The following is a 12,303-nucleotide window of genomic DNA, read 5'->3' as shown; positions in this document are numbered from 1 at the left end:
TTTTAACATTTTACCGACTTTTCTCACTTTTCTCCCCGCCTTCCCGTGGGACTTTGCTGGGCGCGTTTTGGACATTTGGGGCATCCCGGCCGGCGACGGGACTTGTGGGACTCGAACCTGGGTAGGTATTTCGAACATTTTTGGGACTTTTGTCGACTTTTCCAACGTTTATCCCCCCTCCCCGTGGGTCTCGGATGGGTGTGTTATGGACATTTTGGGCATCCCGGGACTTGCGCGGCCATACATCAGATTTTATGTTAGAGTGTTTTACTTGTTTTAAGTGTTTTGGTCCTAAATGATCTCAGTAAGATATTACAGATTTGATGACCTATATTGAGTAAAACATGCTTGAAACTATTTTTGTCCAAATGTCCAAAACACACCCAGCAATGGTGCACAAGAAGGCGGGGAAGAAGAGGAGAAAAGGCGGCAAAAATGGTCAAAAGTCCCAATTTTGTCCAAAATACCTCCCGGGGTTCCAGTCCCACGAGTCCCGCCACCGGCCGCACAAGTCCCGGGATGCAAAAAATGTCCAAAACGCACCCAGGAATGGTGCACAGGAAGGCGGGGAAGAAGAGGGGAAAAGGCAGCAAAAATGGTCAAAAGTCCCAATTTTGTCCAAAATACCTCCCGGGGTTCCAGTCCCACGAGTCCCGGGTTGCAAAAAATGTCCAAAAACGCACCCAGCAAAGTCCCACGGGAAGTGTGGGAGAAAAGTCGTCAAAAGTCCCCAAAAATGTTCAAAATACCTACCCAGGTTCGAGTCCCACAAGTCCCACCGCCGGCCGGGATGCCCAAAATGTCCAAAACGCGCCCAGCAAAGTCCCACGGGACTTTGAGTGCACGCGGGTTCGAGTGCCACAAGTCTTAAGACTTGATTGTGTGATTTTTTAACATTTTACCGACTTTTCTCACTTTTCTCCCCGCCTTCCCGTGGGACTTTGCTGGGCGCGTTTTGGACATTTGGGGCATCCCGGCCGGCGACGGGACTTGTGGGACTCGAACCTGGGTAGGTATTTCGAACATTTTTGGGACTTTTGTCGACTTTTCCAACGTTTATCCCCCCTCCCCGTGGGTCTCGGATGGGTGTGTTATGGACATTTTGGGCATCCCGGGACTTGCGCGGCCATACATCAGATTTTATGTTAGAGTGTTTTACTTGTTTTAAGTGTTTTGGTCCTAAATGATCTCAGTAAGATATTACAGATTTGATGACCTATATTGAGTAAAACATGCTTGAAACTATTTTTGTCCAAATGTCCAAAACACACCCAGCAATGGTGCACAAGAAGGCGGGGAAGAAGAGGAGAAAAGGCGGCAAAAATGGTCAAAAGTCCCAATTTTGTCCAAAATACCTCCCGGGGTTCCAGTCCCACGAGTCCCGCCACCGGCCGCACAAGTCCCGGGATGCAAAAAATGTCCAAAACGCACCCAGGAATGGTGCACAGGAAGGCGGGGAAGAAGAGGGGAAAAGGCAGCAAAAATGGTCAAAAGTCCCAATTTTGTCCAAAATACCTCCCGGGGTTCCAGTCCCACGAGTCCCGGGTTGCAAAAAATGTCCAAAACGCACCCAGCAAAGTCCCACGGGAAGTGTGGGAGAAAAGTCGTCAAAAGTCCCCAAAAATGTTCAAAATACCTACCCAGGTTCGAGTCCCACAAGTCCCACCGCCGGCCGGGATGCCCAAAATGTCCAAAACGCGCCCAGCAAAGTCCCACGGGACTTTGAGTGCACGCGGGTTCGAGTGCCCCAAGTCTTAAGACTTGATTGTGTGATTTTTTAACATTTTACCGACTTTTCTCACTTTTCTCCCCGCCTTCCCGTGGGACTTTGCTGGGCGCGTTTTGGACATTTGGGGCATCCCGGCCGGCGACGGGACTTGTGGGACTCGAACCTGGGTAGGTATTTCGAACATTTTTGGGACTTTTGTCGACTTTTCCAACGTTTATCCCCCCTCCCCGTGGGTCTCGGATGGGTGTGTTATGGACATTTTGGGCATCCCGGGACTTGCGCGGCCATACATCAGATTTTATGTTAGAGTGTTTTACTTGTTTTAAGTGTTTTGGTCCTAAATGATCTCAGTAAGATATTACAGATGTGATGACCTATATTGAGTAAAACATGCTTGAAACTATTTTTGTCCAAATGTCCAAAACACACCCAGCAATGGTGCACAAGAAGGCGGGGAAGAAGAGGAGAAAAGGCGGCAAAAATGGTCAAAAGTCCCAATTTTGTCCAAAATACCTCCCGGGGTTCCAGTCCCACGAGTCCCGCCACCGGCCGCACAAGTCCCGGGATGCAAAAAATGTCCAAAACGCACCCAGGAATGGTGCACAGGAAGGCGGGGAAGAAGAGGGGAAAAGGCAGCAAAAATGGTCAAAAGTCCCAATTTTGTCCAAAATACCTCCCGGGGTTCCAGTCCCACGAGTCCCGCCACCGGCCGCACAAGTCCCGGGATGCAAAAAATGTCCAAAACGCACCCAGGAATGGTGCACAGGAAGGCAAGGAAGAAGAGGGGAAAAGGCAGCAAAAATGGTCAAAAGTCCCAATTTTGTCCAAAATACCTCCCGGGGTTCCAGTCCCACGAGTCCCGCCACCGGCCGCACAAGTCCCGGGATGCAAAAAATGTCCAAAACGCACCCAGGAATGGTGCACAAGAAGGCGGGGAAGAAGAGGAGAAAAGGCGGCAAAAATGGTCAAAAGTCCCAATTTTGTCCAAAATACCTCCCGGGGTTCCAGTGCCACGAGTCCCGCCACCGGCCGCACAAGTCCCGGGATGCAAAAAATGTCCAAAACCCACCCAGGAATGGTGCACAGGAAGGCGGGGAAGAAGAGGGGAAAAGGCAGCAAAAATGGTCAAAAGTCCCAATTTTGTCCAAAATACCTCCCGGGGTTCCAGTCCCACGAGTCCCGGGTTGCAAAAAATGTCCAAAACGCACCCAGCAAAGTCCCACGGGAAGTGTGGGAGAAAAGTCGTCAAAAGTCCCCAAAAATGTTCAAAATACCTACCCAGGTTCGAGTCCCACAAGTCCCACCGCCGGCCGGGATGCCCAAAATGTCCAAAACGCGCCCAGCAAAGTCCCACGGGACTTTGAGTGCACGCGGGTTCGAGTGCCACAAGTCTTAAGACTTGATTGTGTGATTTTTTTTTTAACATTTTACCGACTTTTCTCACTTTTCTCCCCGCCTTCCCGTGGGACTTTGCTGGGCGCGTTTTGGACATTTGGGGCATCCCGGCCGGCGACGGGACTTGTGGGACTCGAACCTGGGTAGGTATTTCGAACATTTTTGGGACTTTTGTCGACTTTTCCAACGTTTATCCCCCCTCCCCGTGGGTCTCGGATGGGTGTGTTATGGACATTTTGGGCATCCCGGGACTTGCGCGGCCATACATCAGATTTTATGTTAGAGTGTTTTACTTGTTTTAAGTGTTTTGGTCCTAAATGATCTCAGTAAGATATTACAGCTTGTTGCTGAGATGTGATGACCTATATTGAGTAAAACATGCTTGAAACTATTTTTGTCCAAATGTCCAAAACACACCCAGCAATGGTGCACAAGAAGGCGGGGAAGAAGAGGAGAAAAGGCGGCAAAAATGGTCAAAAGTCCCAATTTTGTCCAAAATACCTCCCGGGGTTCCAGTCCCACGAGTCCCGCCACCGACCGCACAAGTCCCGGGATGCAAAAAATGTCCAAAACGCACCCAGGAATGGTGCACAGGAAGGCGGGGAAGAAGAGGGGAAAAGGCAGCAAAAATGGTCAAAAGTCCCAATTTTGTCCAAAATACCTCCCGGGGTTCCAGTCCCACGAGTCCCGGGTTGCAAAAAATGTCCAAAACGCACCCAGCAAAGTCCCACGGGAAGTGTGGGAGAAAAGTCGTCAAAAGTCCCCAAAAATGTTCAAAATACCTACCCAGGTTCGAGTCCCACAAGTCCCACCGCCGGCCGGGATGCCTAAAATGTCCAAAACGCGCCCAGCAAAGTCCCACGGGACTTTGAGTGCACGCGGGTTCGAGTGCCACAAGTCTTAAGACTTGATTGTGTGATTTTTTTACATTTTACCGACTTTTCTCACTTTTCTCCCCGCCTTCCCGTGGGACTTTGCTGGGCGCGTTTTGGACATTTGGGGCATCCCGGCCGGCGACGGGACTTGTGGGACTCGAACCTGGGTAGGTATTTCGAACATTTTTGGGACTTTTGTCGACTTTTCCAACGTTTATCCCCCCTCCCCGTGGGTCTCGGATGGGTGTGTTATGGACATTTTGGGCATCCCGGGACTTGCGCGGCCATACATCAGATTTTATGTTAGAGTGTTTTACTTGTTTTAAGTGTTTTGGTCCTAAATGATCTCAGTAAGATATTACAGATGTGATGACCTATATTGAGTAAAACATGCTTGAAACTATTTTTGTCCAAATGTCCAAAACACACCCAGCAATGGTGCACAAGAAGGCGGGGAAGAAGAGGAGAAAAGGCGGCAAAAATGGTCAAAAGTCCCAATTTTGTCCAAAATACCTCCCGGGGTTCCAGTCCCACGAGTCCCGCCACCGGCCGCACAAGTCCCGGGATGCAAAAAATGTCCAAAACGCACCCAGGAATGGTGCACAGGAAGGCGGGGAAGAAGAGGGGAAAAGGCAGCAAAAATGGTCAAAAGTCCCAATTTTGTCCAAAATACCTCCCTGGGTTCCAGTCCCACGAGTCCCGGGTTGCAAAAAATGTCCAAAACGCACCCAGCAAAGTCCCATGGGAAGTGTGGGAGAAAAGTCGTCAAAAGTCCCCAAAAATGTTCAAAATACCTACTCAGGTTCGAGTCCCACAAGTCCCGCCGCCGGCCGGGATGCCCAAAATGTCCAAAACGCGCCCAGCAAAGTCCCACGGGACTTTGAGTGCACGCGGGTTCGAGTGCCACAAGTCTTAAGACTTGATTGTGTGATTTTTTAACATTTTACCGACTTTTCTCACTTTTCTCCCCGCCTTCCCGTGGGACTTTGCTGGGCGCGTTTTGGACATTTGGGGCATCCCGGCCGGCGACGGGACTTGTGGGACTCGAACCTGGGTAGGTATTTCGAACATTTTTGGGACTTTTGTCGACTTTTCCAACGTTTATCCCCCCTCCCCGTGGGTCTCGGATGGGTGTGATATGGACATTTTGGGCATCCCGGGACTTGCGCGGCCATACATCAGATTTTATGTTAGAGTGTTTTACTTGTTTTAAGTGTTTTGGTCCTAAATGATCTCAGTAAGATATTACAGCTTGTTGCTGAGATTCGATGACCTATATTGAGTAAAACATGCTTGAAACTATTTTTGTCCAAATGTCCAAAACCCACCCAGGAATGGTGCACAGGAAGGCGGGGAAGAAGAGGGGAAAAGGCAGCAAAAATGGTCAAAAGTCCCAATTTTGTCCAAAATACCTCCCGGGGTTCCAGTCCCACGAGTCCCGCCACCGGCCGCACAAGTCCCGGGATGCAAAAAATGTCCAAAACCCACCCAGGAATGGTGCACAGGAAGGCGGGGAAGAAGAGGGGAAAAGGCAGCAAAAATGGTCAAAAGTCCCAATTTTGTCCAAAATACCTCCCGGGGTTCCAGTCCCACGAGTCCCGGGTTGCAAAAAATGTCCAAAACCCACCCAGGAATGGTGCACAGGAAGGCGGGGAAGAAGAGGAGAAAAGGCGGCAAAAATGGTCAAAAGTCCCAATTTTGTCCAAAATACCTCCCGGGGTTCCAGTCCCACGAGTCCCGCCACCGGCCGCACAAGTCCCGGGATGCAAAAAATGTCCAAAACGCACCCAGGAATGGTGCACAGGAAGGCGGGGAAGAAGAGGGGAAAAGGCAGCAAAAATGGTCAAAAGTCCCAATTTTGTCCAAAATACCTCCCTGGGTTCCAGTCCCACGAGTCCCGGGTTGCAAAAAATGTCCAAAACGCACCCAGCAAAGTCCCATGGGAAGTGTGGGAGAAAAGTCGTCAAAAGTCCCCAAAAATGTTCAAAATACCTACTCAGGTTCGAGTCCCACAAGTCCCGCCGCCGGCCGGGATGCCCAAAATGTCCAAAACGCGCCCAGCAAAGTCCCACGGGACTTTGAGTGCACGCGGGTTCGAGTGCCACAAGTCTTAAGACTTGATTGTGTGATTTTTTAACATTTTACCGACTTTTCTCACTTTTCTCCCCGCCTTCCCGTGGGACTTTGCTGGGCGCGTTTTGGACATTTGGGGCATCCCGGCCGGCGACGGGACTTGTGGGACTCGAACCTGGGTAGGTATTTCGAACATTTTTGGGACTTTTGTCGACTTTTCCAACGTTTATCCCCCCTCCCCGTGGGTCTCGGATGGGTGTGATATGGACATTTTGGGCATCCCGGGACTTGCGCGGCCATACATCAGATTTTATGTTAGAGTGTTTTACTTGTTTTAAGTGTTTTGGTCCTAAATGATCTCAGTAAGATATTACAGCTTGTTGCTGAGATTCGATGACCTATATTGAGTAAAACATGCTTGAAACTATTTTTGTCCAAATGTCCAAAACCCACCCAGGAATGGTGCACAGGAAGGCGGGGAAGAAGAGGGGAAAAGGCAGCAAAAATGGTCAAAAGTCCCAATTTTGTCCAAAATACCTCCCGGGGTTCCAGTCCCACGAGTCCCGCCACCGGCCGCACAAGTCCCGGGATGCAAAAAATGTCCAAAACCCACCCAGGAATGGTGCACAGGAAGGCGGGGAAGAAGAGGGGAAAAGGCAGCAAAAATGGTCAAAAGTCCCAATTTTGTCCAAAATACCTCCCGGGGTTCCAGTCCCACGAGTCCCGGGTTGCAAAAAATGTCCAAAACCCACCCAGGAATGGTGCACAGGAAGGCGGGGAAGAAGAGGAGAAAAGGCGGCAAAAATGGTCAAAAGTCCCAATTTTGTCCAAAATACCTCCCGGGGTTCCAGTCCCACGAGTCCCGCCACCGGCCGCACAAGTCCCGGGATGCAAAAAATGTCCAAAACGCAACCAGGAATGGTGCACAGGAAGGCGGGGAAGAAGAGGGGAAAAGGCAGCAAAAATGGTCAAAAGTCCCAATTTTGTCCAAAATACCTCCCGGGGTTCCAGTCCCACGAGTCCCGGGTTGCAAAAAATGTCCAAAACGCACCCAGCAAAGTCCCACGGGAAGTGTGGGAGAAAAGTCGTCAAAAGTCCCCAAAAATGTTCAAAATACCTACCCAGGTTCGAGTCCCACAAGTCCCACCGCCGGCCGGGATGCCCAAAATGTCCAAAACGCGCCCAGCAAAGTCCCACGGGACTTTGAGTGCACGCGGGTTCGAGTGCCCCAAGTCTTAAGACTTGATTGTGTGATTTTTTAACATTTTACCGACTTTTCTCACTTTTCTCCCCGCCTTCCCGTGGGACTTTGCTGGGCGCGTTTTGGACATTTGGGGCATCCCGGCCGGCGACGGGACTTGTGGGACTCGAACCTGGGTAGGTATTTCGAACATTTTTGGGACTTTTGTCGACTTTTCCAACGTTTATCCCCCCTCCCCGTGGGTCTCGGATGGGTGTGTTATGGACATTTTGGGCATCCCGGGACTTGCGCGGCCATACATCAGATTTTATGTTAGAGTGTTTTACTTGTTTTAAGTGTTTTGGTCCTAAATGATCTCAGTAAGATATTACAGATGTGATGACCTATATTGAGTAAAACATGCTTGAAACTATTTTTGTCCAAATGTCCAAAACACACCCAGCAATGGTGCACAAGAAGGCGGGGAAGAAGAGGAGAAAAGGCGGCAAAAATGGTCAAAAGTCCCAATTTTGTCCAAAATACCTCCCGGGGTTCCAGTCCCACGAGTCCCGCCACCGGCCGCACAAGTCCCGGGATGCAAAAAATGTCCAAAACGCACCCAGGAATGGTGCACAGGAAGGCGGGGAAGAAGAGGGGAAAAGGCAGCAAAAATGGTCAAAAGTCCCAATTTTGTCCAAAATACCTCCCGGGGTTCCAGTCCCACGAGTCCCGCCACCGGCCGCACAAGTCCCGGGATGCAAAAAATGTCCAAAACGCACCCAGGAATGGTGCACAGGAAGGCAAGGAAGAAGAGGGGAAAAGGCAGCAAAAATGGTCAAAAGTCCCAATTTTGTCCAAAATACCTCCCGGGGTTCCAGTCCCACGAGTCCCGCCACCGGCCGCACAAGTCCCGGGATGCAAAAAATGTCCAAAACGCACCCAGGAATGGTGCACAAGAAGGCGGGGAAGAAGAGGAGAAAAGGCGGCAAAAATGGTCAAAAGTCCCAATTTTGTCCAAAATACCTCCCGGGGTTCCAGTCCCACGAGTCCCGCCACCGGCCGCACAAGTCCCGGGATGCAAAAAATGTCCAAAACGCACCCAGGAATGGTGCACAGGAAGGCAAGGAAGAAGAGGGGAAAAGGCAGCAAAAATGGTCAAAAGTCCCAATTTTGTCCAAAATACCTCCCGGGGTTCCAGTCCCACGAGTCCCGCCACCGGCCGCACAAGTCCCGGGATGCAAAAAATGTCCAAAACCCACCCAGGAATGGTGCACAGGAAGGCGGGGAAGAAGAGGGGAAAAGGCAGCAAAAATGGTCAAAAGTCCCAATTTTGTCCAAAATACCTCCCGGGGTTCCAGTCCCACGAGTCCCGGGTTGCAAAAAATGTCCAAAACGCACCCAGCAAAGTCCCACGGGAAGTGTGGGAGAAAAGTCGTCAAAAGTCCCCAAAAATGTTCAAAATACCTACCCAGGTTCGAGTCCCACAAGTCCCACCGCCGGCCGGGATGCCCAAAATGTCCAAAACGCGCCCAGCAAAGTCCCACGGGACTTTGAGTGCACGCGGGTTCGAGTGCCACAAGTCTTAAGACTTGATTGTGTGATTTTTTTTTTAACATTTTACCGACTTTTCTCACTTTTCTCCCCGCCTTCCCGTGGGACTTTGCTGGGCGCGTTTTGGACATTTGGGGCATCCCGGCCGGCGACGGGACTTGTGGGACTCGAACCTGGGTAGGTATTTCGAACATTTTTGGGACTTTTGTCGACTTTTCCAACGTTTATCCCCCTTCCCTCCCCGTGGGTCTCGGATGGGTGTGTTATGGACATTTTGGGCATCCCGGGACTTGCGCGGCCATACATCAGATTTTATGTTAGATTGTTTTACTTGTTTTAAGTGTTTTGGTCCTAAATGATCTCAGTAAGATATTACAGATGTGATGACCTATATTGAGTAAAACATGCTTGAAACTATTTTTGTCCAAATGTCCAAAACACACCCAGCAATGGTGCACAAGAAGGCGGGGAAGAAGAGGAGAAAAGGCGGCAAAAATGGTCAAAAGTCCCAATTTTGTCCAAAATACCTCCCGGGGTTCCAGTCCCACGAGTCCCGGGTTGCAAAAAATGTCCAAAACGCACCCAGCAAAGTCCCACGGGAAGTGTGGGAGAAAAGTCGTCAAAAGTCCCCAAAAATGTTCAAAATACCTACCCAGGTTCGAGTCCCACAAGTCCCACCGCCGGCCGGGATGCCCAAAATGTCCAAAACGCGCCCAGCAAAGTCCCACGGGACTTTGAGTGCACGCGGGTTCGAGTGCCACAAGTCTTAAGACTTGATTGTGTGATTTTTTTAACATTTTACCGACTTTTCTCACTTTTCTCCCCGCCTTCCCGTGGGACTTTGCTGGGCGCGTTTTGGACATTTGGGGCATCCCGGCCGGCGACGGGACTTGTGGGACTCGAACCTGGGTAGGTATTTCGAACATTTTTGGGACTTTTGTCGACTTTTCCAACGTTTATCCCCCCTCCCCGTGGGTCTCGGATGGGTGTGTTATGGACATTTTGGGCATCCCGGGACTTGCGCGGCCATACATCAGATTTTATGTTAGAGTGTTTTACTTGTTTTAAGTGTTTTGGTCCTAAATGATCTCAGTAAGATATTACAGATGTGATGACCTATATTGAGTAAAACATGCTTGAAACTATTTTTGTCCAAATGTCCAAAACACACCCAGCAATGGTGCACAAGAAGGCGGGGAAGAAGAGGAGAAAAGGCGGCAAAAATGGTCAAAAGTCCCAATTTTGTCCAAAATACCTCCCGGGGTTCCAGTCCCACGAGTCCCGCCACCGGCCGCACAAGTCCCGGGATGCAAAAAATGTCCAAAACGCACCCAGGAATGGTGCACAGGAAGGCGGGGAAGAAGAGGGGAAAAGGCGGCAAAAATGGTCAAAAGTCCCAATTTTGTCCAAAATACCTCCCGGGGTTCCAGTCCCACGAGTCCCGGGTTGCAAAAAATGTCCAAAACGCACCCAGCAAAGTCCCACGGGAAGTGGGGGAGAAAAGTCGTCAAAAGTCCCCAAAAATGTTCAAAATACCTACCCAGGTTCGAGTCCCACAAGTCCCACCGCCGGCCGGGATGCCCAAAATGTCCAAAACGCGCCCAGCAAAGTCCCACGGGACTTTGAGTGCACGCGGGTTCGAGTGCCACAAGTCTTAAGACTTGATTGTGTGATTTTTTTAACATTTTACCGACTTTTCTCACTTTTCTCCCCGCCTTCCCGTGGGACTTTGCTGGGCGCGTTTTGGACATTTGGGGCATCCCGGCCGGCGACGGGACTTGTGGGACTCGAACCTGGGTAGGTATTTCGAACATTTTTGGGACTTTTGTCGACTTTTCCAACGTTTATCCCCCCTCCCCGTGGGTCTCGGATGGGTGTGTTATGGACATTTTGGGCATCCCGGGACTTGCGCGGCCATACATCAGATTTTATGTTAGAGTGTTTTACTTGTTTTAAGTGTTTTGGTCCTAAATGATCTCAGTAAGATATTACAGATGTGATGACCTATATTGAGTAAAACATGCTTGAAACTATTTTTGTCCAAATGTCCAAAACACACCCAGCAATGGTGCACAAGAAGGCGGGGAAGAAGAGGAGAAAAGGCGGCAAAAATGGTCAAAAGTCCCAATTTTGTCCAAAATACCTCCCGGGGTTCCAGTCCCACGAGTCCCGCCACCGGCCGCACAAGTCCCGGGATGCAAAAAATGTCCAAAACGCACCCAGGAATGGTGCACAGGAAGGCGGGGAAGAAGAGGGGAAAAGGCAGCAAAAATGGTCAAAAGTCCCAATTTTGTCCAAAATACCTCCCGGGGTTCCAGTCCCACGAGTCCCGGGTTGCAAAAAATGTCCAAAACGCACCCAGCAAAGTCCCACGGGAAGTGTGGGAGAAAAGTCGTCAAAAGTCCCCAAAAATGTTCAAAATACCTACCCAGGTTCGAGTCCCACAAGTCCCGCCGCCGGCCGGGATGCCCAAAATGTCCAAAACGCGCCCAGCAAAGTCCCACGGGACTTTGAGTGCACGCGGGTTCGAGTGCCACAAGTCTTAAGACTTGATTGTGTGATTTTTTAACATTTTACCGACTTTTCTCACTTTTCTCCCCGCCTTCCCGTGGGACTTTGCTGGGCGCGTTTTGGACATTTGGGGCATCCCGGCCGGCGACGGGACTTGTGGGACTCGAACCTGGGTAGGTATTTCGAACATTTTTGGGACTTTTGTCGACTTTTCCAACGTTTATTCCCCCTCCCCGTGGGTCTCGGATGGGTGTGTTATGGACATTTTGGGCATCCCGGGACTTGCGCGGCCATACATCAGATTTTATGTTAGAGTGTTTTACTTGTTTTAAGTGTTTTGGTCCTAAATGATCTCAGTAAGATATTACAGATGTGATGACCTATATTGAGTAAAACATGCTTGAAACTATTTTTGTCCAAATGTCCAAAACACACCCAGCAATGGTGCACAAGAAGGCGGGGAAGAAGAGGAGAAAAGGCGGCAAAAATGGTCAAAAGTCCCAATTTTGTCCAAAATACCTCCCGAAGTTCCTGTCCCACGAGTCCCGCCACCGGCCGCACAAGTCCCGGGATGCAAAAAATGTCCAAAACGCACCCAGGAATGGTGCACAGGAAGGCGGGGAAGAAGAGGGGAAAAGGCAGCAAAAATGGTCAAAAGTCCCAATTTTGTCCAAAATACCTCCCGGGGTTCCAGTCCCACGAGTCCCGGGTTGCAAAAAATGTCCAAAACCCACCCAGGAATGGTGCACAGGAAGGCGGGGAAGAAGAGGAGAAAAGGCAGCAAAAATGGTCAAAAGTCCCAATTTTGTCCAAAATACCTCCCGGGGTTCCAGTCCCACGAGTCCCGGGTTGCAAAAAATGTCCAAAACCCACCCAGGAATGGTGCACAGGAAGGCGGGGAAGAAGAGGAGAAAAGGCGGCAAAAATGGTCAAAAGTCCCAATTTTGTCCAAAATACCTCCCGGGGTTCCAGTCCCACGAGTCCCGCCA

At 50.3% G+C, this 12,303-nt stretch overlaps 1 protein-coding gene across 1 annotated transcript in view; it reads right to left on the bottom strand.

Annotated features, from left to right (window-relative positions):
* Positions 1 to 12,303, bottom strand: part of ppm1lb (protein phosphatase, Mg2+/Mn2+ dependent, 1Lb) — a 249,386-nt gene that overhangs the window by 19,088 nt on the left and 217,995 nt on the right. The gene's annotated exons all lie outside the window — the stretch shown is intronic.

Source organism: Nerophis lumbriciformis, linkage group LG17, assembly GCF_033978685.3.
Source record: "Nerophis lumbriciformis linkage group LG17, RoL_Nlum_v2.1, whole genome shotgun sequence".
Classification (NCBI taxonomy): Eukaryota; Metazoa; Chordata; class Actinopteri; order Syngnathiformes; family Syngnathidae; genus Nerophis; species Nerophis lumbriciformis.
This window is presented reverse-complemented; position numbering and strand designations above follow the sequence as displayed.